The sequence below is a fragment of the Jatropha curcas genome, chromosome 7 (genome assembly GCF_041381405.1).
Source record: "Jatropha curcas cultivar XTBG-Jc1 chromosome 7, XTBG_Jcur_1.0, whole genome shotgun sequence".
NCBI lineage: Eukaryota > Viridiplantae > Streptophyta > Magnoliopsida > Malpighiales > Euphorbiaceae > Jatropha > Jatropha curcas.
Genome location: NC_143157.1, coordinates 7,479,320 through 7,496,504, shown reverse-complemented (window position 1 = coordinate 7,496,504; position 17,185 = coordinate 7,479,320). Strand labels below are relative to the sequence as shown.

The 17,185-nt window shown below is 34.4% G+C and overlaps 2 long non-coding RNA genes and 1 pseudogene across 2 annotated transcripts; 1 reads left to right on the top strand and 2 right to left on the bottom strand.

Moving 5' to 3' along the window:
* Positions 1–572: 572 nt before the first annotated feature.
* Positions 573–3,184, bottom strand: LOC149494652 (uncharacterized). Its single transcript, XR_016321684.1, has 3 exons — positions 2,650–3,184; positions 1,711–1,776; positions 573–825 (listed from the first exon to the last, which is right to left on the bottom strand). It is a non-coding gene; the product is annotated as an uncharacterized LOC149494652 (long non-coding RNA).
* A 3,854-nt stretch (positions 3,185–7,038) lies between these two features.
* Positions 7,039–9,346, bottom strand: LOC149494651 (uncharacterized). Its single transcript, XR_016321641.1, has 3 exons — positions 9,046–9,346; positions 8,174–8,239; positions 7,039–7,291 (listed from the first exon to the last, which is right to left on the bottom strand). It is a non-coding gene; the product is annotated as an uncharacterized LOC149494651 (long non-coding RNA).
* An 834-nt stretch (positions 9,347–10,180) lies between these two features.
* On the top strand, positions 10,181–17,185 carry LOC105638545 (putative inactive ATP-dependent zinc metalloprotease FTSHI 4, chloroplastic; annotated as a pseudogene).

The window sequence follows — 17,185 nt, the reverse complement described above, 5'->3', positions numbered from 1 at the left end:
CAAAAAAAAAAAAATCTACAACTAATTAATTACATCTACTTTCAAGAGATAAATAATTATCCTACAACTAATTAATTACATTCCTACAAATAATAAGTAAATGAATAAATAATTTAATCAAATAATCCTAACCATTCATCTAATAAAATAATATACACTCTTAATCATTCATCTATTAAATATATAAAATAACCAAATAAATAATAAAGTCTCAGTTAATTAAATATATTTACAAAAATAAAATAAAAGCAATAATAATTTAAATCATGATGCAAATAAACAATTAATATGAGTTAAATTAAAATTATCATAAACCAACTAAGAAAATCATTGTAAATCAAGTAAAATTATGTAAATTATTAGAAATAAAAAAAATAAATTTAGAAGATCTGAATTAAGACAAATAAGAAAAATAAAACCAAATAAATAAAACAAAATTGAACAATGAAGACAAACTGTCACGACCCATTTCCGTGGGCCGGACCGGCACTAGGGCCCAGGTAAGCTTAAGGCCCCCGAGGCCCGTAGTAAGCCTAAATCTCAATTAACACATAGTATCTAACCAGGGCCTATTCACAATAAATTATAATCACATTATGGGCTTACTGGCTCACCTGCAGCTAATTACATAATATTTAATTTATAGTGTAGTGCTAACAATAAATCCAATAGTAATACACAACCCTATAACTGCGGAGTTCAATAATAATCTGATAATAGAGTAACTTATACATCCAAAATTAGACAACAGAAATGTAAAGTTTACATTTATAACTCTGCGGAGAAGATTGCAGAGCTTCAGTCGAATCAGCTGCTTCCTAGTACCTGGGAGGTTTGGAGAGAAGGGGGTGAGTTTTACAACTCAGTGAATAATAATAAATAATACACACCACATACAGTCAAGCAAAATGCACCCTAGTATACTGAATGAACACACAACAGTCAATCATATGACATTACATCAGCACCTACAAACAATATCACCTTCAAATAATCACATCACGTGGAAATTAGTCAGTGGAGTCACCGAACCCCCGATGAGCCGTCCTCCCACATGGCTCATCCTCTCACATGTGCACCAGGGAGCCGATCCCCCATACTGGCCGACCGGTCTAATCCTCACTTGACCAGCCCTCTCATTGTTTTTCCATTATCTCTTTTCTTTTCCATACCAACAGGAGGCAACCCGGTCGTCTCCATCAAATCTAGATCATCAGGCGCTCACAACAGGAGGCCACCCTGCGGGCTGCGATCAAATCTAGATTATCCGGTGCGCCCAATAAAGAAGCCAACCTGTGGTTAACAGTAACGGTAACGGTAGGTGCACACGGGGGCGCCGATTCTCCCATTTACCCGGCTAACAGAAACAGAATCAGGATCCATATAACAGAATCAGAATATAACAGAAATCAGAATCAGGATCCGTATAACAGAAACAGTCTCACAAACCCATGGTGACCCACTTCATCCCAATTCCACACAAACAAGGCACAGTATATGCACAGCACAAGTAATCAAACAATTCTTTCAACGTATTACACCAATTTCATCCAAATGCCACAATTATATATAAGTATAATTATAATGATCGTAACATAATATATATGATAAATACTTGTAATATATGTAAATATGTAAATAAAAATATAATGTTTATGAATAAATGTTATGCAAATGCAGTGTTGATATACATTATTTATTATTACTCACAGTGATGGAGAGCGAAATTCTAGCTTTGATGTTGTCCTGGAGGAGCACTAGATGGACCCGGGCGATCTAAGCAAAGTAAGAATAACACAAAAAGAATAACTCTATCAGACAAAATATTTCTTTACCCTTCTAATAATTTTATTTTATATTCTAAATTTTTCTACGTAATTTAATCTCGATATTTAATTTCTTTTCTGTAATAAATTTTATTTTCTCTATCTAACTCTATTTCATTTATTTTCTTCTAAATCTATTTTATTTCCTACCGAAATTCTATTTTAATTTCCCACCGAATTATTTATTTTTTTACTGAAATTTATTTATTTTCTACCGAAATTTCGACAAGCATCTCCCCTAATAAATTGGACTATCCACCTGTTAAACCTATCAACAATTTATTGAATAATGCCAAACCACACAGGCCCATCCGTCGGGCATCAATCAATGCAATTTTCCCGGCCTCCATCCAAATCGTAATGAGCAAATGTACATTCAACTTAACATCAACCTACCTCCCATTAATTTATAAAGTAAAATTACATTACAATATAATCGACCGTGTCAATCCACACTATGAAATTGGCAGAAATGTTATTATTACCAAAATTTCCTAACTAAATTTAATTTAATAATGAATTTTAATTTGAACTAACTATTATTTTTATTAATCAATAATTACTTCATAGTGAATTATATCAATGAACTAGTTTGAATTCATTTGTTTAAACTAACTAAACAACTAAAAGCTACTAAACTAAATATTTTATTTATCAATAAATTAATACTATTTAAATTAATTACTCAAGATTACTAAAATCAATTACTAAAATCAAGTTAATCAACTAAAATTGGTTAGAATTAACTAACTAAAATGACTAAATTTAATTAACTATCATTAATAAAATTAAATTAACGAAAATGTAGTTAAATTAATTATACCCCAAATATAATTTTTTTTTTGTCGAATTTTTGCTAGATCGGAAATTTGCTCGTGTGGATCGGAGCTACGCACGCCAGAAGTGGTCCGATCCGACTGACAGTGGCAAGGGAAGGCGAAGGTGGCACGATCTGGTGGTGTTTCTGCGACAGGGAGCTGCAGCGGTGGCTGGGTGATCTGGCAGAGGGCGGAGGTGCGGCTGGCGGTGAGGCTTGAAGCTGGTGCTGCTGCTGTAGGCGCGACAGACCTGGCAGAGGGCCGACTGTGGCGCGCGGAGGAGCTACGGGACGTGCTGGCGCGCGATGGAGGCGGTGCGACTGCAACTGGCGCGCGGTGGTGATCGGCCGACGTTGCTGGAGTTGCTGGCAGTGACGCAGACACAGTTGCAGGGAAGAAGAAAGGGAAAGAAAGAAAGAAAAAGGAAAGAAAGAAAGAAAGAAAGAAGAAGAAGAAGAAGAAGAAGAAGAAGAGAGGGAGGAGGAGGCGCGGTGGCTGTGTTGGTGGAGTGGAGGTGGGGCGCTGGTGAGGATGAGAAGTAGAGGTGCAGCGCTGGAGATAAAAAGAAAAGAAATAGATGTTTCTAGATGGTTTGGGTCGAACCGGTTCGATTCGGTTCGATTCGACCCAAATCTTTGATTTTCAATTGGTTTTCGGCTTTTTCAATCGGTTTTCGATTCGATTTCTCACAGTGTTCGCAATAAAATATTAAAATAAATTTCCAAGCTGTCGGTTTATTAAATTTAATTGGAAAATCTTTGAAAATAAAAATCGGGTTTGTTTCAGTCTTCCCCCCTTTAAAAAAAATTCGTCCTCGAATTTCTAAGTGACAAGAAACAAGGATGCAACAGTTGTTTACGACAATAGTGGCTGTACTTCTCACATAATGCTGCAACTGCTAAAAGTTATGACATTCATATTAAGTATTCTTATGAGCAGTTAGATATCTACCTTATCACCATAGTTAATTTAAACTTGAGTTGTACTATATCTACAAGTCATCAAATCAAGTAAAATATTCATAACCCAAGGCACAGATTGACTCTAGTAGCCACCGTTATGCATAAGAATGTAAGTTCCACATAGCCTCTGCTCAAGTGAGGATTATTAATCTCGTTAGCTATATATCATGTGACCTACATTGATGTATCGTCATTTATTCTCTCACTAGCTATCATAGGCAATGATCATCACTCCATAAGAAACTCATATACCAACCCAGTATTTAATCTTACTGATATAAGAATCAGCATACTCAATCCAATTTACTACTATCTCAAGTTGGACTCCTTATTTTAAAATTCAAAACCTATAGGCTGACTCATCCATTTTCCATCAATTCCAATTCCATATATTTGCCCTCATAATCATTGAAGTTGTTCATAATTAAATAAGATGATGGCTGCCAAATCAAGAAAGTTTTCGATTCTTATCAAATTCTGCCATTAAGTACTATGTGATCATTTCCAATTAAAGAGAACAAATTCTTGCCACTACTACAAGCTTATTTCAAACAAAATCATGACACTTCTCTAGCTAATTGCTATCAACTGATAGGAGATCCTTGGCTTCTATCCCAAGCACATCACCTATTTAACAACTTAACCATTTCCAACGAAAGATATACAATCTCTTTTCAAATCCTACTAATAAGAATCCCCTAAAAACAAGTAGCACATCAACTATAAAGAGAATTTAAATTCACCATCAAATCCCTATTTTAGTTTTTAACTTCTCTATTCCTCTTTCCAATTTGTCATACCATACCATTTCTTAACTAACTGTGACAAGAATTTATGCAACTAGCCAAGTTAGCTGTTGTCATGCCAGATAATTCTTCATTTATTTTCTAGAATTTGTAATCGCCAATCTATGATACTCACTTCCATAAAGAGATCCAGCCTACAATCAAGATGTAAAATTCTCCAAACCGTAGTTTATATTCAATTTATCTATTTCAATCTATCCTTAATCAATCTTTTAGAACTAAGTTAACGTATTTAGAAATCAAGAATCCTAAACAAGTAGTGCCCTTTTTTTTTTTTTGCTCAAGCTAAGTAAGAGATTAAGGATGTTAAAACCTATAATCCAACTCCTAATTAAACTATGTCCTTTGTTTTATGCCGATGAATATTCAAATAATAATATCATTAGGTTATTCTTTTATTCTTTTTTTTTTTTTCCAAGTCTATCTTAATGTCTATCACCTGCAAAATTTGTAAAATTTATATCTCATACGATGTAGGAATATTTTCAACCTTAATTATGTTCTCTCTATGTTCTTTACTCTAAATAAGGTTAATACCTCATTGAATTCTTCAAAATGGACCCTAACAAATTAAGTAGTCTCTTAAGCCACAAGATATGTCACATCAGCCATTTATAACACAATAATATTCATTCAATCATAATTGCCACCAATTACTAAGAACTTCAGAATAGCTTTACATTGACTCCAATAATATCTTAATGACTCTCATCCTAATTGATATCTCAATAATTCCATGAGCAATTTTCATTTATTAATGATCTGATCGACACCCATGAGTTAGCATTCCAATAATCTTAAACCATACCGTTATCACATCCAATAATCCTATAGTTTATATTTTCAGTTTTCAAATACTACCATGTATTCTCCTCGCTAAAATTGTTAAACTATCCCAATTCACCTATTTATTCTTATACCAAGTTTTCACTGTTCCAAACAATAGTAAATTCAAACTTAGCTAGCTTACTAATGAAATAAAATAATTTAATTACATCCATGTTCTACTAAGGACATAAATATAACTAACCTTCTTTATCCAATAAAACAAGTATCTTGCACGAATTGCACTAATTAATAGAAAGTCCTTATGTTTATATGCTTTCCACAAACAAGTTACATGTATTCACATTCATTGTCATCTTAAGCTAAGTCCCATGATCTTTTATCAACTCTTATTCCCAGTTATTACTATTAATAACACTTATCACACTATATTTATAAGCTCAATGTGTGGATTCAATTAATATAACTCATAAAACTATTTTCTAACCAAATGCCATCAAGTTACAGAAGTGAGAATTTCTTATCTCTTTCTCTCAAGTAGAAAGTCTTTCTTAATATCCATATAATAACAGGACTAGATCCATCCTAACTCATCTAATTCATTAGTATAACATCAATTCAATAATTGGACAGTTATCTCTCCATGTCCGATGTCATTCATCAATACACTTAATCATCATAGCCCACTATTTACATAATTTCCTTATAGAGTCGTTTCTCGGATCATAGAATCTCCTATTAAACAAAATCATTGTTTGTAATTTATATACCATCGAGTGTGCAACAACTATTTTTAAACATCAAATGACTAAATACCATTAGCTTTAATTCTTATTTATACCATATTAAACCATAAGATGCCACAATCCACACAATATCCATCACTAAATACATAAAGATTAGAGTACTTTATCTCTTACTAAGAATCACAATTTACGTTTCTTATAACCACAATAATTTATATTATTCCCTATATTCACACACCAAAGAAATAGTTGCTAAATACAATAATACACTTTACTCTACCAAGTAGTCATTACTCATAAATAAACTCACTTCATATAGTAATTCCACCAATATTATTTATTATGAAAAATACTCATCACCAATTATTATAGCAAATCACACCAAATCCTTCAATATTCAAACCTTATAAAAATCATGTATATCCATTCCATCTAGAAAAATACTCATCTCAATAATTATAAGCAATTCTACTAACCAACATCATGTAAATTTCATCAAATACATATACTAATTCAATACTCTAGTTAAATGGATTCTAATGTCCTCAAATTCAAATCATTTAGTTCTCTTATTAAATAATTAGCAACTCATTCTCAATTCCGCAGGCACACGTATACAAACATTCATGCAGTCTTCAATATATATATTCCATATTCAACACGTATTAAATAAAAATAATATACTTTCATCATTTAACTTTAACTTATTAATCATATATAACTTATCTTCTTACCTACTTAAATTATATATGAATATTATTAATCCATAGAAAGATTTTTTTGCTTAAACCATCCCTTAGCATCAGTAACTAAATCACATTTCTAAAGAACAAGGATACAGATTTAATCATTAAACAACTTGACTTTATCCTAGCTGCGAATAACGCTGAATGGGAAGCAAGGAAAACTATGTCAAGACATGACAGGAATTACTCCGCAGTTACTTCTAAACTTATAACCTATGCTCTGATACCACCTTTGTCACGACCCATTTCCGTGGGCCGGACCGGCACTAGGGCCCAGGTAAGCTTAAGGCCCCCGAGGCCCGTAGTAAGCCTAAATCTCAATTAACACATAGTATCTACCAGGGCCTATTCACAATAAATTATAATCACATTATGGGCTTACTGGCTCACCTGCAGCTAATTACATAATATTTAATTTATAGTGTAGTGCTAACAATAAATCCAATAGTAATACACAACCCTATAACTGCGGAGTTCAATAATAATCTGATAATAGAGTAACTTATACATCCAAAATTAGACAACAGAAATGTAAAGTTTACATTTATAACTCTGCGGAGAAGATTGCAGAGCTTCAGTCGAATCAGCTGCTTCCTAGTACCTGGGAGGTTGGAGAGAAGGGGGTGAGTTTTACAACTCAGTGAATAATAATAAATAATACACACCACATACAGTCAAGCAAAATGCACCCTAGTATACTGAATGAACACACAACAGTCAATCATATGACATACATCAGCACCTACAAACAATATCACCTTCAAATAATCACCTCACGTGGAAATTAGTCAGTGGAGTCACCGAACCCCCGATGAGCCGTCCTCCCACATGGCTCATCCTCTCACATGTGCACCAGGGAGCCGATCCCCCATACTGGCCGACCGGTCTAATCCTCACTTGACCAGCCCTCTCATTGTTTTCCATTATCTCTTTTCTTTTCCATACCAACAGGAGGCAACCCGGTCGTCTCCATCAAATCTAGATCATCAGGCGCTCACAACAGGAGGCCACCCTGCGGGCTGCGATCAAATCTAGATTATCCGGTGCGCCCAATAAAGAAGCCAACCTGTGGTTAACAGTAACGGATAACGGTAGGTGCACACGGGGGCGCCGATCTCCCATTTACCCGGCTAACAGAAACAGAATCAGGATCCATATAACAGAATCAGAATATAACAGAAATCAGAATCAGGATCCGTATAACAGAAACAGTCTCACAAACCCATGGTGACCCACTTCATCCCAATTCCACACAAACAAGGCACAGTATATGCACAGCACAAGTAATCAAACAATTCTTTCAACGTATTACACCAATTTCATCCAAATGCACAATTATATATAAGTATAATTATAATGATCGTAACATAATATATATGATAAAATACTTGTAATATATTGTAAATATGTAAATAAAAATATAATGTTTATGAATAAATGTTATGCAAATGCAGTGTTGATATACTTATTTATTATTACTCACAGTGATGGAGAGCGAAATTCTAGCTTTGATGTTGTCCTGGAGGAGCACTAGATGGACCCGGGCGATCTAAGCAAAGTAAGAATAACACAAAAAGAATAACTCTATCAGACAAATATTTCTTTACCCTTCTAATAATTTTATTTTATATTCTAAATTTTTCTACGTAATTTAATCTCGATATTTAATTTCTTTTCTGTAATAAATTTTTATTTCTCTATCTAACTCTATTTCATTTTATTTTCTTCTAAAATCTATTTATTTCCTACCGAAATCTATTTTAATTTCCACCGAATTTATTTTATTTTTTTACTGAAATTATTTTATTTTCTACCGAAATTTCGACAGCATCTCCCCTAAAAATTGGACTATCCACCTGTTAAAATATCAACAATTTATTTAATAATTCCAAACCACACAGCCCATCCGTCGGGCATTCAATCAATGCAATTTTCCCGTCCTCCATCCAAATAGTAATATCAAAATTACATCAACCTAACATCAACCGACCCAGAAGGAGAAAGAAAAGGACAGACAGATAAACCGGCAAGCCACACGGAAAGGCCAGAAATGAGAGACCAAAAGCCAAATAAAAAATGAAAAAACTAACTATATTTATAATCAATAATACTTCATATTAATCAATAACTATTTTGAATTCATTTTAAACTAACTAAACAACTAAAATTACTAAAAAATTTTATTATCAATAAATTAATACTATTTAAATTAATTACTCAAGATTACTAAAATCAATTACTAAAATCAAGTTAATCAACTAAAATTGTTAGAATTAAACTAACTAAAATGACTAAATTTAATTAACTATCGTTAATAAATTAAATTAACGAAAATGTAGTTAAATTAATTTATACCCCAAATATAATTTTTTTTTTGTCGAATTTTTGCTAGATCGGAATTTGCTCGTGTTGGATCGGAGCTACGCACGCCAGAAGTGGTCCGATCCGACTGACAGTGGCAAGGGAAGGCGAAGGTGGCACGATCTGGTGGTGTTTCTGCGACAGGGAGCTGCAGCGGTGGCTGGGTGATCTGGCAGAGGGCGGAGGTGCGGCTGGCGGTGAGGCTTGAAGCTGGTGCTGCTGCTGTAGGCGCGACAGACCTGGCAGAGGGCCGACTGTGGCGCGCGGAGGAGCTACGGACGTGCTGGCGCGCGATGGAGGCGGTTGCGACTGCAACTGGCGCGCGGTGGTGATCGGCCGACGTTGCTGGAGTTGCTGGCAGTGACGCAGACACAGTTGCAGGGGAGAAGAAAGGGAAAGAAAGAAAGAAAAAAGGAAAGAAAGAAAGAAAGAAAGAAGAAGAAGAAGAAGAAAGAGAAGAAGAAGAAGAGAGGGAGGAGGAGGCGCGGTGGCTGTGTTGGTGGAGTGGAGGTGGGGCGCTGGTGAGGATGAGAAGTAGAGGTGCAGCGCTGGAGATAAAAAGAAAAGAAATAGATGTTTCTAGATGGTTTGGGTCGAACCGGTTCGATTCGGTTCGATTCGACCCAAATCTTTGATTTTCAATTGGTTTTCGGCTTTTTCAATCGGTTTTCGATTCCGATTTCTCACAGTGTTCGCAATAAAATATTAAAATAAATTTCCAAGCTGTCGGTTTATTAAATTTAATTGGAAAATCTTTGAAAATAAAAATTCGGGTTGTTTCACAAAATAATAATTTTATAATTTTTATTAATGAAAATTAAAAATATTTTTAACACTAAATGTGTAGTTAAATATATTCAAATTTTTAAATGGATAATTATAATTGGATTTGATACTAATTTGGGTATTAAAAATAAATTTCTAGCCGAAACGGAATTGGATATTTAATTTACAATTGAATTCAAGTTCGGCTTCTTAATTTTAGGTGGATACCTTACCCGTTCGGATCGATCCAGGTGGCATACCCACTGACTTGAATGACATGTATTTGGCATACCCACTGACTTGAATGACATGTATCATGCTGCAAAGAGACGGCGTCGTCCAATGGTTTATCATCGTCGTTTCCACTCGTCATCATCAAAAACCCAAAACCATAAACCTCACTGGACTTTGGAAGCAGAGGCTTGTATCAAATGAATTAGAAACCCAAACATTTTCCTCTTCAAATCCTGCGGTGGAAAGTGACAGAACGAACATAAAGAAATTATTTTCCTTTCCTTTCTTTTCCATTCCCGTTCTTTTCATAACATGATATAAAGCAGAAGGAAATGGAATCCCTCACTTCTAAACCTCCTCTTAATTCCATTGGGTTTCCAAAACCCTTTGTTGGCAACTTTCCATACTCTCTCTTATCCCAAAACACTCAAATGCGCCTTTAAAACTAGAAAATTAAGCTCTCAAAATGGCTCAATTCCATTCGTAAACCGTAAAACATTCACAATTACTGCTTTTGCTAACTCGGTTTTGGCGTCTCCTAACTCAGAAGAAGAAGACCCCGAGTCGGCTAAGCTATTCGAGGTATTATGTTTATTAATCTTTTTTTTTTTTTTTCGTTTTTTAGTTCTTAAGAGTGTGAAGATGAATTTCTTTTCTTTTTTATAGAAATTGAAACAGAAAGAGAGACAAAGAGTCAATGAATTGGAAGAGTTAGAGAGGAAGGCAGATGTGCAATTGGAGAGGCAGCTTGTAATGGCATCGAATTGGAGCAGGGCATTGTTGACTATGCGTGGAAAGTTGAAAGGAACAGAGTGGGATCCTGAAAACTCTCATAGAATTGATTTTAGTCAGTTTTGGAGGCTTCTTAATTCAAATAATGTTCAGTTTATGGAGTACTCGAATTATGGGCAGACAGTATCAGGTATGCATTTGGTTGTTATGCTGTTTGTATATTAATTTGACGATATTACTTCTTATAATTGGTCGAATAGTATAGATACACGTGGGTTTCAATTTTGGATAGAAGAACTGCATACAAATTGATATACAGCTTACAAATTGATACTTTGTCCAACTAAAATTCCTCGGATATGAAATTATGGAATTGGTTCGGAGAGATTGCCCCCCCCCCCCCCCTCCTCCTCTCTCTCTCTCTCTCTTTTTGTTTTTAGATAAGAAAAGAATTTCTATTTTCAAAATCAGTCCTTTACTCAATATTTCTAATGCTTTAGCTGTTTGAAGTCAATTATATCCTTTTTTGGCTCAGCCTTAGGAGTGGAGTAATCATTTAGTTACTGTTTAGTTAGGATCGTTACTACTTTTTTTGTTATGTATAGTTCAATTGCATCTTTAAAGTCGGTTGTTATTGTTACTGGAGCAAGCCATTGGTCCGTACTTCACTTGGCTTAACCACTGAAAAGTACATTGTTGTTTTTTTTTTATTTACTAATTGTTCTCTATGCTGGCAAATGTTGTAAAACTTACATAATTTTGTTTCATTGTCATCTTTTGCTGAAAGATTCTGGTCTATTTCTGCAGTGATTCTGCCATATTACAAGGATGGTAAAATGGAGGGAGCAAAAGGAAATTCTAAGAAGGAAATTATATTTCGGCGCCATGTGGTTGACCGCATGCCAATTGATGGTTGGAATGATGTTTGGCAAAAGTTACATCAGCAAATAGTAAATGTAGATGTCCTTAATGTGGATACGGTTCCTGCAGAAGTGTACAGTACTGTTGCAACTGCAGTCATTTGGTCTATGCGACTTGCTTTATCTGTTGCATTGTATATCTGGATTGATAATATGATGAGACCAATTTATGCAAGGTTAATACCTTGTGATATGGGAAAGCCCAGCCAAACAATTCAGCAACCACTCAAACGCCGTGCACTTGGTTCACTTGGCAAGAGTCGGTAAGTTGAATGTTGATTGCCTGGGGAATTGCTGTTGGATGCTTTTACTATTTAAATGGCTGATGTCCTCTCTTTCTCTCTGTTTATCTAACTTTGGAATGAGAAACATTATGCTTAGTAGTTGATTGATTCTTTTAGACAGAAGACGAGCTCACATTTTTCAACTACAGAGGAGACGTCAAAAAATTATAGAGGTGTTAAGAGTTGCCAATTTTCATAGAACATTGGACTCTACTTGTACTTTTAATTAGGAATGTTATCCACTGATCATATTTTTTTTTTACTTTGTTGCACTCCATAAGGGTCATACTTGCTTCTTGTCAAATCCAATGTATTTGTTTCTACATTTATTTTCTTCTTTCTTAGTCTCTCTCCCCCGGCCCAAGAAAAATGCGTAAGGCTAATTCTGTTTTTGTATAACTGATTCCAAGTTGATTGTGTTCCATTTGCCTTCTTACAAGTTACATTCTAATCTCCATTGACTTTTAGACTTGTGCTATGTTTGGCAAACAGTAATGCAATCTAATGATGATTACATCGCATCAATTTCTTTATAACATTAAAAAGAAATTCCTGCAATGTGATTACTATTACCTTGCATTACGGCTTACCAAACATAACCTTAGTAGTTCAGTATATCCAATTTTAATTGATTTTGAACTTTTGACCAGTTATATATAGTGTTTTGGTATTCAAAATTGTTAGATGTTGCAATCGGATAGTAACTACCACTGATGATTTTTTCCATCGACAATAGTTGGAGTATTTTTACAATCACAAACATCAATGCTAATTTTGGACTGCCTTTCCACCAGGGCAAAGTTTATATCAGCAGAAGAAAGTACTGGTGTTACGTTTGATGATTTTGCTGGCCAGGAATATATAAAAAGGGAACTACAGGAGATTGTACGAATTTTGAAGAATGATGAAGAGTTTAAAGACAAGGGTATCTATTGTCCAAAAGGTGTGCTTCTTCATGGGCCTCCTGGAACTGGTAAAACTTTGCTAGCTAAAGCTATTGCTGGGGAAGCAGGACTGCCTTTTTTTGCAGCAAATGGCACAGATTTTGTAGAGGTGAGGACTAATTTTCCTTTGGAAGATCCAATAAAGAAAAATGATTACAAATAATAGTGGAAGATTAGTTGCTTCCAAAACTTTATTCAATGAACTTCATTGAAAATTCAGTTGCTCTCATTTAAATAATATGAAGGCCATTTTTGAATATCAATAGATAAAGAAGAGTTTAAAAGAAAGATTTTCTCTTATTTCTTCCTTGATTTATGTGTTTAACATCAACCTTATACACACACACACAAGTCTAACTCTAAATAGGAAAATACAGAAAAAGGAAACTACAATGATCCTCCTAAATAAGCTATACAATATATTTCCTGATTATACAACTCAACACTCTCCCTCAAGTTGGTCCATAGATGTTGCACATGACCAACTTGCAATCAATTATGAAATTGTTTGCTGTTAAGTTTGAGGTAGGGGCTGCACGATCATGGCAATATGTTCTGTTGACGCCTAAGGCACAAGCACAACCAAAAATGCCTTGTTAATTCGTAAATTAGTACAAGCATGAGTCCCCAACCTTACTAATTGAACTGCTTTTTTATTAAGCTTCTTTTGTCTTCTTTTTTATGTTAACTGGTTATTTTAGTCTTTTCAGTTCATGATAATTAGAATGCTTGCTTTAGGTGCCACATGGCTATCTTGCTGATTTTCACTGTAATTAAACGATTTTCTTCATCTCTGCTGACTCATGAATTATTCAGAATACCTAGAACTTGAAGAAACCTGCCTAACTTAAAAGGTGACTTTCTAGATGTTTGTAGGTGTGGCGGCATCTCGTGTGAAGGATCTTTTTGCCAGTGCCAGATCTTTTGCTCCTTCCATCATCTTTATTGATGAAATTGATGCTATTGGCAGCAAGGGGGGACCTGACATTGGCGGGGTAAGATATGTGTTTGCTTCTATCTATTAAGTTCTAGTGCAGGAAATTAAACAGTGCAAAATTGTAAATATTATGGCAATTACAAAGGTGTGTTATTCGAAAGGAGCTCTGATTCATATAAAGTCATTATGGATTTCATTGGAACAAGAAGAAATAGCATAGCAAAATGCAGTCCAAAGTGGCACCATTCTAGACAGTTTCGTTGTTTAAAGTTGCATTGCTTGGTTAGTTCTTGTTTGAATCTATTAATTGCATTGCATGCTGTGACAACAATTATGTGACCAAAAGAAAATGTAGTTTGTGAATTTTAATCTTTGATCTTCATGTAGGGTATATTATCTTTGATTTATTTAATTCTTTTGTTGTGTGGAATATGAAATGTTGATGGAGGAGCATAGTAGTTAACCTCTTGGCAACCTTATTATATGCTGGCAACTTCATATGAACTGGGAAATTCATTTTGTAGCAGTTCCTCAGTGATGATGACAACACTGCATGCAAGTGATAACTAAGGAAAAATTAGAGAGGGTCTGAGAGGAGGATTGTGCAATCTTAGAAGGTTAGATGTTGCTTGAAAAGTGATGAAAAGGAACACAGCTGCGCTCACACTAGAGAATATAATGCCATAGGTAGTAGACTAAAGCAATGGTGACTCAAGGTGGACACAGTAATGCATGTGTGGGGCAATATTTAGAGAGAGAGTTTGAAATCACTGATGACAAAATATACTGCAAATTAAAGGTATAACAGATGCTTACATGGAGAAGGGAGTGACAACTGCCTAAAAAAATAGGAAATAGTGCCATGTGTAAATTTAGATAGGGATTAATGGAGATGTGCCATGTTCTAAGAAAAAATGGTTAACATTTAATTAATGTAGCAAGAGAGATGAACCAAGGATGAATTTTCCATAATGACACCAATTCAAGCCCATTGAAACATTGTCTAACTATAAAATTAGTTCTGGTATCCCATTAGTTATTAAAAAGATCCATTTATTATTCATGTTTTATTTTATTTGGATTTCCAAATGATTGACATTATTTTGTTGGATGAGTATTATTTTTAGCTTTACATATACAACTTTAGATAAATTTTTAGCCATCAAAAATTGGTGATGCTGGATGGTAAGCTACTTTACTTGCATGGACATATGATAGTAGGCATGGCCGGTTCAAAATTTTTAAAATGTTGAACCTGAACCGGCCCTTGAACCACCGGTTCAGGTCTAGTTCCACTCTGGACCGGTTCTAGTGCTGTTCCAATGAACTGACAGTTCCGATTACGGTTTCTAGCAATATATGTTTTTTTTTTTTTTTTTTTTTTTTTTTAACAGATTAGTTCTAATGTTACATCTTTCTTTCATAAATATTAATATGAGTTTAAAAAATATTGATAAATTTTATTTTAAATAAATTTTGGAATGCTCATACTCATATAAGAATAAAGTTAATTCATTTACAAAATAATCAAATAAATTATCATTTTATTTTGTTTAAATATTATTAATTAAATAAATTATAAGAAAATTTTAAAAAATGCTTCAAAAGAATGTAATTTTAAACTTAGTAAACAATTAAAAGGGTAAAAAAAAAAGTTAAAAATAATATAATTTTAGACTAAATATTTCTCTCTTTTTTACCATTTTACTTTAGATTTTTAACTTTTAAAGTGAAGTATATTTAAAAAAAAAAAAATCTTAAGTAAAGTATATCATATAGAAATATTATTGAGACTTTTAGAGAAGTATAAAATAGGCTAAGTGATTATCATTTTGAAAATAAAAATAGAAAATTTTCGGTTCGAATCGGACCGAAACACCAAGTAATCGCTGGTTCTGGGCCGGTTTAGGTTCATATTTTACCATTCACATGAACCTTAACCAGCCCTTGAACCGCCGGTTTTGGTTTGAAATTTTGAACCACCGGTTTTGATCCAGTTCCAGTTCGTCTACAGTACGGTTCGGTTCCGGTTAGAACTAAACGGGTGGCCATGCCTACATGATAGTTAAGTTTATGCATGGAATATTATTTTTAAATACGGACCAACTATGAAAATTTAGTTGCTATAGAGCTTGAAGATGTGATTTATTGTATAGGGTGGTGCTGAGAGGGAGCAAGGCCTTCTTCAGATACTGACTGAGATGGATGGATTTAAAGAATTTACATCTCAGGTATGCTCCATCATATTTTGGTGCATTGAGGGGATTGGATTTTTTAATCAACTGCTAACCTTTGGCTTGTCAGGTGTTAATTATAGGTGCAACCAATAGACTTGACATTCTTGATCCTGCCCTCTTGAGAAAGGGTCGTTTTGACAAGATTATAAGAGTTGGTTTGCCATCTAAGGATGGTAGACTAGCAATATTAAAGGTATTTTTTTAAATGTAGCTGGTATTCAAAAATTCTAGTTCAACTTTACATTATAATCATCATTGAGATTTAACTTCTGCAGGTGCATGCTAGAAATAAATTTTTCCGTTCAGAGGAGGAAAAGCTAGCTTTACTGCAGGAAATTGCAGAGATGACAGAAGATTTTACCGGAGCTGAGCTGCAGAATATACTGTATTTACTGACTGATCAATAACCCCCTTTGATTTTCATTTGTACAAAGTGGCTAATGTTTCCTGAATTGATTATAGGAATGAAGCTGGAATTTTAACAGCCAGGAAGGATTTAGATTACATTGGACGAGAAGAACTTCTAGAGGCTTTGAAGAGGGTTAGTGCTGCCTTACCTTCCTCCCTGTATCTGTGGCACAATTTTTTTTTCTTTTATGTGAAAATTAAAACCTTTTTTACAGTATGATTGTTTTCTCAATGCATTTAATACTTGATTATGCAGCAAAAAGGAACTTTTGAAACGGGCCAGGAAGATAGTACTGATATTCCAGAGGAATTGAAATTAAGATTGGCTTACCGAGAAGCAGCTGTTGCTGTCCTTGCGTGCTATTTTCCTGATCCCTACCACCCCTTCACAGAGGTCACTGAAAGGATACATTTGAATGCTTTGATGCTCTATTGTTTGGTTAAGTGTTGAAGTACATGCCACTCACTTGTTTAAATGTGTATTCTGCAGACAGACATAAATTCTATACATAGCCAGCCAAATATGCGCTATGCAGAAATTGCGGGCAGAGTTTTCGCAAGGAAATCAGATTACGTGAATGCTGTAGTGCGTGCATGTGCCCGTAAGTTAAATAAATCTTATTCTTACAACATAAATTTGTTATGGATTGAGAAGAATTTGTGTTGCATTTGA